This window comes from Rhinatrema bivittatum, chromosome 2, assembly GCF_901001135.1.
Source record: "Rhinatrema bivittatum chromosome 2, aRhiBiv1.1, whole genome shotgun sequence".
Taxonomy (NCBI): Eukaryota; Metazoa; Chordata; class Amphibia; order Gymnophiona; family Rhinatrematidae; genus Rhinatrema; species Rhinatrema bivittatum.
The window spans coordinates 132,940,503-132,947,931 of NC_042616.1; positions in this window are offsets into that span (position 1 = coordinate 132,940,503).

Genomic DNA, 7,429 nt, shown 5'->3' on the forward strand with positions numbered 1-7,429 from the left:
TGTCCCCGCGCAGGCCAATCGGAAGCCTCCTCCCTACCAGTGGGAGTAGGAAGAAGGGAGGAAGCCTTTGATTGGCCGGTGAGGCAGGCATCAGAATGCCCGGGGGTGGGGTGGGAAGAATAGAAGTTTTTGAACTCCGAAGCAAGGCCGCGCGGAGAAGAGGAAACGAAGCAAAGCCTCCATGGGAGCCCATTCCCATGGCGGTGAAGAGGAAACCCAACCCCGACCAAGCAAGGCCGCCACAGCCTGTGGTGGTGAAGAGGAAACCCAACCCCGACCGAGGCCACCACGGGAGCCCATTCCCATGGTGGCGAAAAAAGAAGGCCCGCTGGAGTAAAGCCGCGGCGGAACTGGAGCCTATCCCTGCAGTGAAGGAAGAAGTTTTTGGTGAGATCTGATGCGTCTGTGTGTGAATGAGTGCCTGGCTGAGAGCTGGTGTGTCTGTGTGTGAATGAGTGCCTGGCTGAGAGCTGGTACGTCTGTGTGTGAATGAGTGCCTGGCTGAGAGCTGGTGCGTCTGTGTGTGAATGAGTGCCTGGCTGAGAGCTGGTGCGTCTGTGTGTGAATGAGTGCCTGGCTGAGAGCTAGTGGTCTGTGTGTGAATGAGTGCCTGGCTGAGAGCTGGTACGTCTGTGTGTGAATGAGTGCCTGGCTGAGTGCTGGTGCATCTGTGTGTGAATGAGTGCCTGGCTGAGAGCAGGTGTGAATGGGTGCTTGGGTGAGAGCTGGTTTGTGTGGGTGTGAATGGGTGCTTGGGTGAGAGCTTGTGTGTGTGTGTGTGAATGGATGCCTGGTTGAGAGCTTGTGTGTGTGGGTGTGAATGGATGCCTGGGTGAGAGCTTGTGGGTATGAATGGGTGCTTGGGTGAGAGCTTGTGTATGTGGGTGTGAATGGATGCCTGGGTGAGAGCTTATGTGGGTGGGTGTGAATGGCTTATTAGACGCGGCTTAAATTAGATAGAATATGAGATAGCGATCTGTTATGCTGGATTGTTTTTTACCATCATACATAAGGCACACCTTTTTAATAAGAAATATTGAATAAATGTGAGGTGCGGCTTAGAAAGAATTAGGTTCAAATTAAAGATTAAATAGTAGTGATAATTCTTAGTCCGTGCTGCACTGGTACAGCTTGTTAAATAAAATCCTATTCTGTCATTCATTGTTATTAAATTACACTGTTTGATAGTTATAAGATGAAGTATTGTGCTTGAATAGTTCCAGATGTAATAGAGAATTCCCGCAAGCATTAATATGAGTATGAGCCATCTAATTACAAACCATTTTGTAAAAACATTTTAGCCACAAAAACATTTTAGCCACACACATATGATAAAATCAATATATGAGAAATTATTACACCACATGCTTATATTCATTTTCAATATGATGTATAGATTTATCAATAATGGTTGATTTTTTCTAGTTGATCTTGTACTGCTGGCATACTAATTGATTGGATGAAACAGCTCACTGATTAGAAGAGTGGAGGTAAACTATATTTGATTTTAATTGTTTAAGTATGCCTCATATGGATCTGTCACCTTTTATTTATTTATTTATTAATTATTTTCTTGTTTTAGTATTATGATTTTATATTTTTGATTTTAGATCTTTACAATGTTTATAAAGGATATTTATTCATTTATATAAAATTCTTTTTAAATATTTATGAGATCTTAATAATAATATTTATTGATTTATGATTGTTTACTCTATTTGTAGCCCCTGAGGCAGCGGCTGTAAAGCTGCAAAACTCGGCCTGAGTCGGGCGATTTTATTTGACATGTCTCTGCATTAATAAAGTGTTGGAAAAGATCCAGGCATCTATTTTTTGTGTTTACCTGCCGGTATCATAGATCGCCTACCTCTGTGTTTTCTTAGTAGACTCCGGTGCAGGTGGGAGTTTCATCCTTCAAGATATCGTGGAGAAACTCCATATTCCTCTTCAGCTTTGCCCCACACCATTGATCATATCCTCTATTCATGGAGACCCCCTACCAGGGAGGATAACCCATCAGACTGTTCCACTGGAGTGTCACATTGGCCCCAAACATTGCGAACAAATCTCGTTTTATGTCATCCAGAGAGCCATACACCCTGTGGTATTGGGTATTCCCTGGTTACAACGTCATAATTCCCAGTTTGATTGGACAACCCTGAAACTTCTGCAGTGGGGATCTGCTTGTCAGGAGACCTGTCTACGGGGATCCACATCTACCGACAGCTACGTCTGCATTGCACGACTCGAGGGTCTACCCGCATCGTATAGCCAATTTGCAGATGTCTTTTCTAAAAAAGCTGCTGATATCTTGCCTCCACATCGAGAGTTCGACTGTGCCATTAACTTAGTTCCAGGAGCCTCGCCTCCCCGAGGGAAGGTCTATGCATTATCTGCTTCAGAAACTCAGTCGATGACCAGCTATAATCAGGAAAATCTACAAAAGGGGTTCATTCGACGTTCTACTTCGCCAGCCGGAGCTGGTTTCTTCTTTGTAGGAAAAAAGGATGGAACTCTGAGACCATGTATTGATTTCCGCAGACTCAATGCTATCACCATCAAAGATCGCTACCCATTGCCTCTGATCGCTGAACTGTTTGATCGTTTACAGGGGGCCGAGATATTTTCCAAATTAGATCTTCGAGGGGCCTACAATCTAATCAGAATTCGTGAAGGTGATGAATGGAAAACTGCTTTTAACACTAGAGATGGACACTATGAGTACTTGGTTATGCCATTTGGACTTACTAATGCCCCTGCAGTATTCCAACACTTTGTTAATGAAATATTCCGAGACTTGCTTTACATCTGCGTTGTGGTCTATTTGGATGACATTCTTATTTTTTCAGCCAATTTGCAAGCACACAGACAACACGTCATCCAGGTATTACAGCGGCTTAGGGAGAACAGACTGTATGCTAAGCTTGAAAAATGTATTTTTGAAAAAGAATCCTTACCCTTCCTGGGTTACATTATATTTAAACAAGGATTTCAAATGGATCCCGCTAAGCTGAAATGGATTAAGGAATGGCCTCAGCCTAATGGACTGCGTGCGCTTCAGCGTTTTCTGGGTTTCGCGAACTATTATCGCAGTTTTATCCAGAATTTTTCTAAACTAGCCGCACCTCTGACTGCTCTGACTCGAAAAGGAGCTAACATCAAGGCATGGTCTGTGGAGGCCGAGGAAGCATTTCAAACCCTGAAAGACTCCTTTCTTCGACAACCCTGTCTTCGGCATCCCGACCCCAAGCGACCATTTGTTATTGAAGTTGATGCATCGGCTGAGGGAGTTGGAGCTGTTCTGAGTCAGACGACCACATCGGGAGCAGTACATCCTTGTTCATATTTTTCCAAGAAATTCTCAGCGGCAGAACGTAACTACTCCATTGGAGATAAGGAGCTTCTTGCTATCAAGATGGCACTAGAAGAATGGCGACAGTGGTTGGAGGGAGCCCAATATCGCATAACCATCTTTACTGACCACAAAAATTTAACATATTTACAACAGGCTCAACGGTTAAACCCACGTCAAGCCCATTGGGCCCTCTTTTTCACTCATTTCGACTTTGAATTACGATATCGCCCTACCGACAAGAATATTAAGGCTGACGCCTTATCTCATTCATTCTCCACAGAAGATATTGAGGAGCCGGAACAACACATCATTGATCCGGCCCGTATCATCAGGTGGCCTAGTCAGAAACCGCCTGAGCCTGCGCACCATCAGGCTGTGGATCAAGTGCGTGAGGTATTGGATGTCCGGAAACGGGGCACCATTTGGGAGTACCTCCTGGCTTGGGAGGGATTTGGCCCTGAGGAGAACTCTTGGGAACCGGCAAATATCTTGGATAAATCGTTGCTCAGAGACTTTCATTCAAGACACCCTGGTAAACCCAGACCTTCTAGGGGGAGGCCTAAAGGAGGGGGTATTGTTAGCGGCGTCGGCCGCAGCAGACCGCAACCGGGGCCGGGTGCCATGGCTGCCGGCCGCGGCCGGCCGCGACTGAGGCAAGATTGACGGGCGCAGCAGAATTAACTTACTCGGATCGCCGGGCATTATGGAGGGTGCCTGCGGGGACAGGCAGTCCTTCTTCTCTTTCTCCCGGCCGCTGCCTTCACTGTGCCTGCAGCGTGGCTCTGCGGCGATCCGGCTCCTCCTCCTCTGCCCCTTAGGGCCGCGCGCGCGGCTGAAGAATATTCTTAAAGGTGTCATGGCTCCCCCTGAAGCTCCTCCCCCAGCTTTCCTGAACTTAAGGCAAGGGCTGAGCATTCAGACCTTGCCTTGGTATTGAGGTTCCTGCCTGAGTGTGTTCCTGGCTCCTGGTTCTTGGTTCTTTGTCCTGCTCTTCTCCCCTGCTCCGTGGATTGACTCTTGGCTGCTGACTTCTGGACTGGTGGACGTGTCTTCTCTGGCTTGATCCTGGTAAGGCTTTGGACCCTTCTCCGGCTTGATCCTGGTACGGCTTTGGACCCTTCTCTGGCTTCGACCCTGGACTGGACTCGGACCCCGCTGGTATATTGATTCCCGGACTGGCTTTGGACTCTTCCTCGATTCCATCCTCAGACTGTCATGACCTGCTGGAGGCGCCAGCCGTCTGGAACCCACGACCTGCAGGAGGTGCCTGCATCCAGACCTCTTACAGTCTTCAGAGGAATTGCCTAAGTCCCAGCGGCCGGGCCCCTACGGGCTCCTCCTGGGGGGGGTCACGTGTTTCCAGGGTGAAGTCTTCTAGCAAATCTACAGTCCAAGAGGCCTCGCCCTCCGACGGTAGTCACCTACCTCGACATAAGGGTCCACTTTCATAACAGCTTAGGCATGAGCACCATCTTAAGAAGGGCGCTTCTGCCAAAAAGGAAAAGAGGTAAAGTGCGCCAAGCTTTGAGTTGAGCATCCAAATCTGCTAATGTGTTTTTTATATTCAGAGCATAAAGATCAAGAGGATCTCTGGAGATCCAAACCCCCAGGTATTTCATTTTATTTTGAGCCCACATAAACGGGAACCCTCCCGGCCAATTGTGTTGCACTCCGGGGTCCAGGGTAAGCGCCTCTGATTTAGAAAAATTAATAGTCAAGCCTGTAATGGATTGAAAAACATGAAAACATTGAATGATTACAGGGATGCTAGACCAGGGTTGCCCCACAAACAGCAGGATATCATCAGCGAACAGTGCTAATTTCAGCTGATGACGGCCGATGCGGATGCCCCGGAACCCGTCCTTCAATCGTAACTTGATAGCCAGAGGCTCTATGGCTAATACAAAGAGCAATGGAGACAATGGGCATCCCTGACGCACCCCACATAAAATAGGGAAAGATTCCGACAAGGTACCATTGATAAGTAACCGGGCACTGGGACTAGCATACAGTGCCTACAGCCAAGATAGAAAGGTGCCCGATATTCCATATGCTTGTAGAGCCCAAAACAAATAGTCCCATGAAAGGGAATCAAAGGCTTTCTCGGCATCCAAGCTCAACACCAGGGCCTCAGTCCGAGGATGAAAATTTAAAAGGCCAATCAGGCGCCTCACATTTTTAATGCCCTGGCTCCCTTTAATAAAGCCTGTTTGGTCGCCATGAATCACAGAAGGCAGAAGAAGACTTAATCTGGCCGCCAGCACTGCCACTAGTATTTTTAAATCCCCATTGATGAAAGATATGGGCCTATATGAGCCCACTTCTTGCAGGGAGTAACACTATAGTGGATTGATTTTTCATGGGCGTAACCAGGGTCCCCTGAACTAAACCATTATAATATGGTCACAGCGCTGGCAAAATGGGAAATTTCAAAATCTTGTAGAACTCCGGCCCGAGGCCATCTGGGCCAGCCGCCTTTCCCAATTTAAGGCCATGTATAATGGCATGGATTTCAGAATCAGTTATAGGCATATTTAATGAAAGGAGCTGCGACTCAGTGAGCTTTGGCCAAGGAAAGCTAGAAAAAAAAGACTCTCTAGAGGGGAGATGACTAGCCTTTTTCCCATAAAGCCCGCTGTAATAGTCAAGGAAATGGGCTGTAATGGCTGCAGAGGCTGTCTGGCTGGTCCCATTTCTATCTTTAATACTAGTGATAAGAGATTTTGGGCCCTGCGCTCTAACCAAACTAGCCAACATTTTACTGGGCCAATTACCGTATCTGTACAACTGATATTTATAATATCTCATGGATTTGGATGTTCGTTGGAATAATAGCACGTGCAGTGTTTCCCTCAATTCCTCTACTTCACGTTTGCTAAGCTCCGACATTGTGTTAATATGCCTGAGTTGCACCTGTTTCAATTCCTCTGTTAACTTAAGAATCTCAGCTTTACGCTTCTTATTCTGGGTAGCAACATAGGCTATAATGTGGCCCCGCATAACTACCTTTCCAGCCTCCCACAAAACCCGTGGCATAATACCAGGCGTGTTATTATGAAGCATATAGTCTTCCCACTGGTCTGTAAGGAAGCGGGAAAACTCCTTATCCAAAAACAAGCCCGGAGACATGCGCCAAGAAAAAGGAGCTTTAGGTAAGCATCCAAATGACACCGTGACAGAGACCGGTGTATGATCCGATAGGGCAAAAGTGCCTATGGTAGCGGTTGCCACCCTGGGGAACAGGAACTCCAAGATCAAAAAGTAGTCCAAACGGGAATAAGACCCATGAGGATGAGAAAAAAATGTGTAGTCCTGTTCTTCCGGGTGCAACGCCCTCCATATGTCCAGCAGGCGCAGTTCCTGGCATAGAAAGTTGGGACCTTTATGCATATCATTAGGTTCTATGGGTTTAGTAGGTTTGCAGTCTTCCAACTTATTGGCTACCATATTAAAGTCCCCTCCCACCAGCAATGCACAGTCCGTAAGCTCACCTAAGATCCCTAGGAGATGAGTAAAAAATGCATGCTGATATACATGAGGAGCGTATACGTTACATAAGGCCACTCTTTGCTGGTTACACAATCCTTGGACTATAACATAACGACCCTCAGGGTCTTGCCATACTCTTTCTGATTGAAAAGGCAGTTGTTTATGAATTAATATAACCACCCCTCGCTTTCGGGATGAGTATGAGGAGAAAAAACACTGCCCCACCCATTCTCTCTGTAACTTGGAATGTTCACTTGCTGACAAGTGGGTCTCTTGAAGAAACACAACCTGCGATCCCATGCGTTTGAAAGCCATTAATAGTTTCTTCCATTTAATAGGGGAGTGTATGCCATCTACATTAAGAGATGTGCATTTTACCGTGGCCATAACAAAGGTTACTTAACGAGCATCACCAAGAGGATGCGCCGAATTGGTTGCAACAATAAGGGGTCCCGGGGCTCCCCAGCCTAAGCCACCGGGATCATAGAGAAAAAACAGCAAAGGACATATGCCATTAGCCATAAACAACTGCCTTAGTACCATCTTGAGAGGAATGTCACCCAGGGTTTCCACTCTCCCCCACCC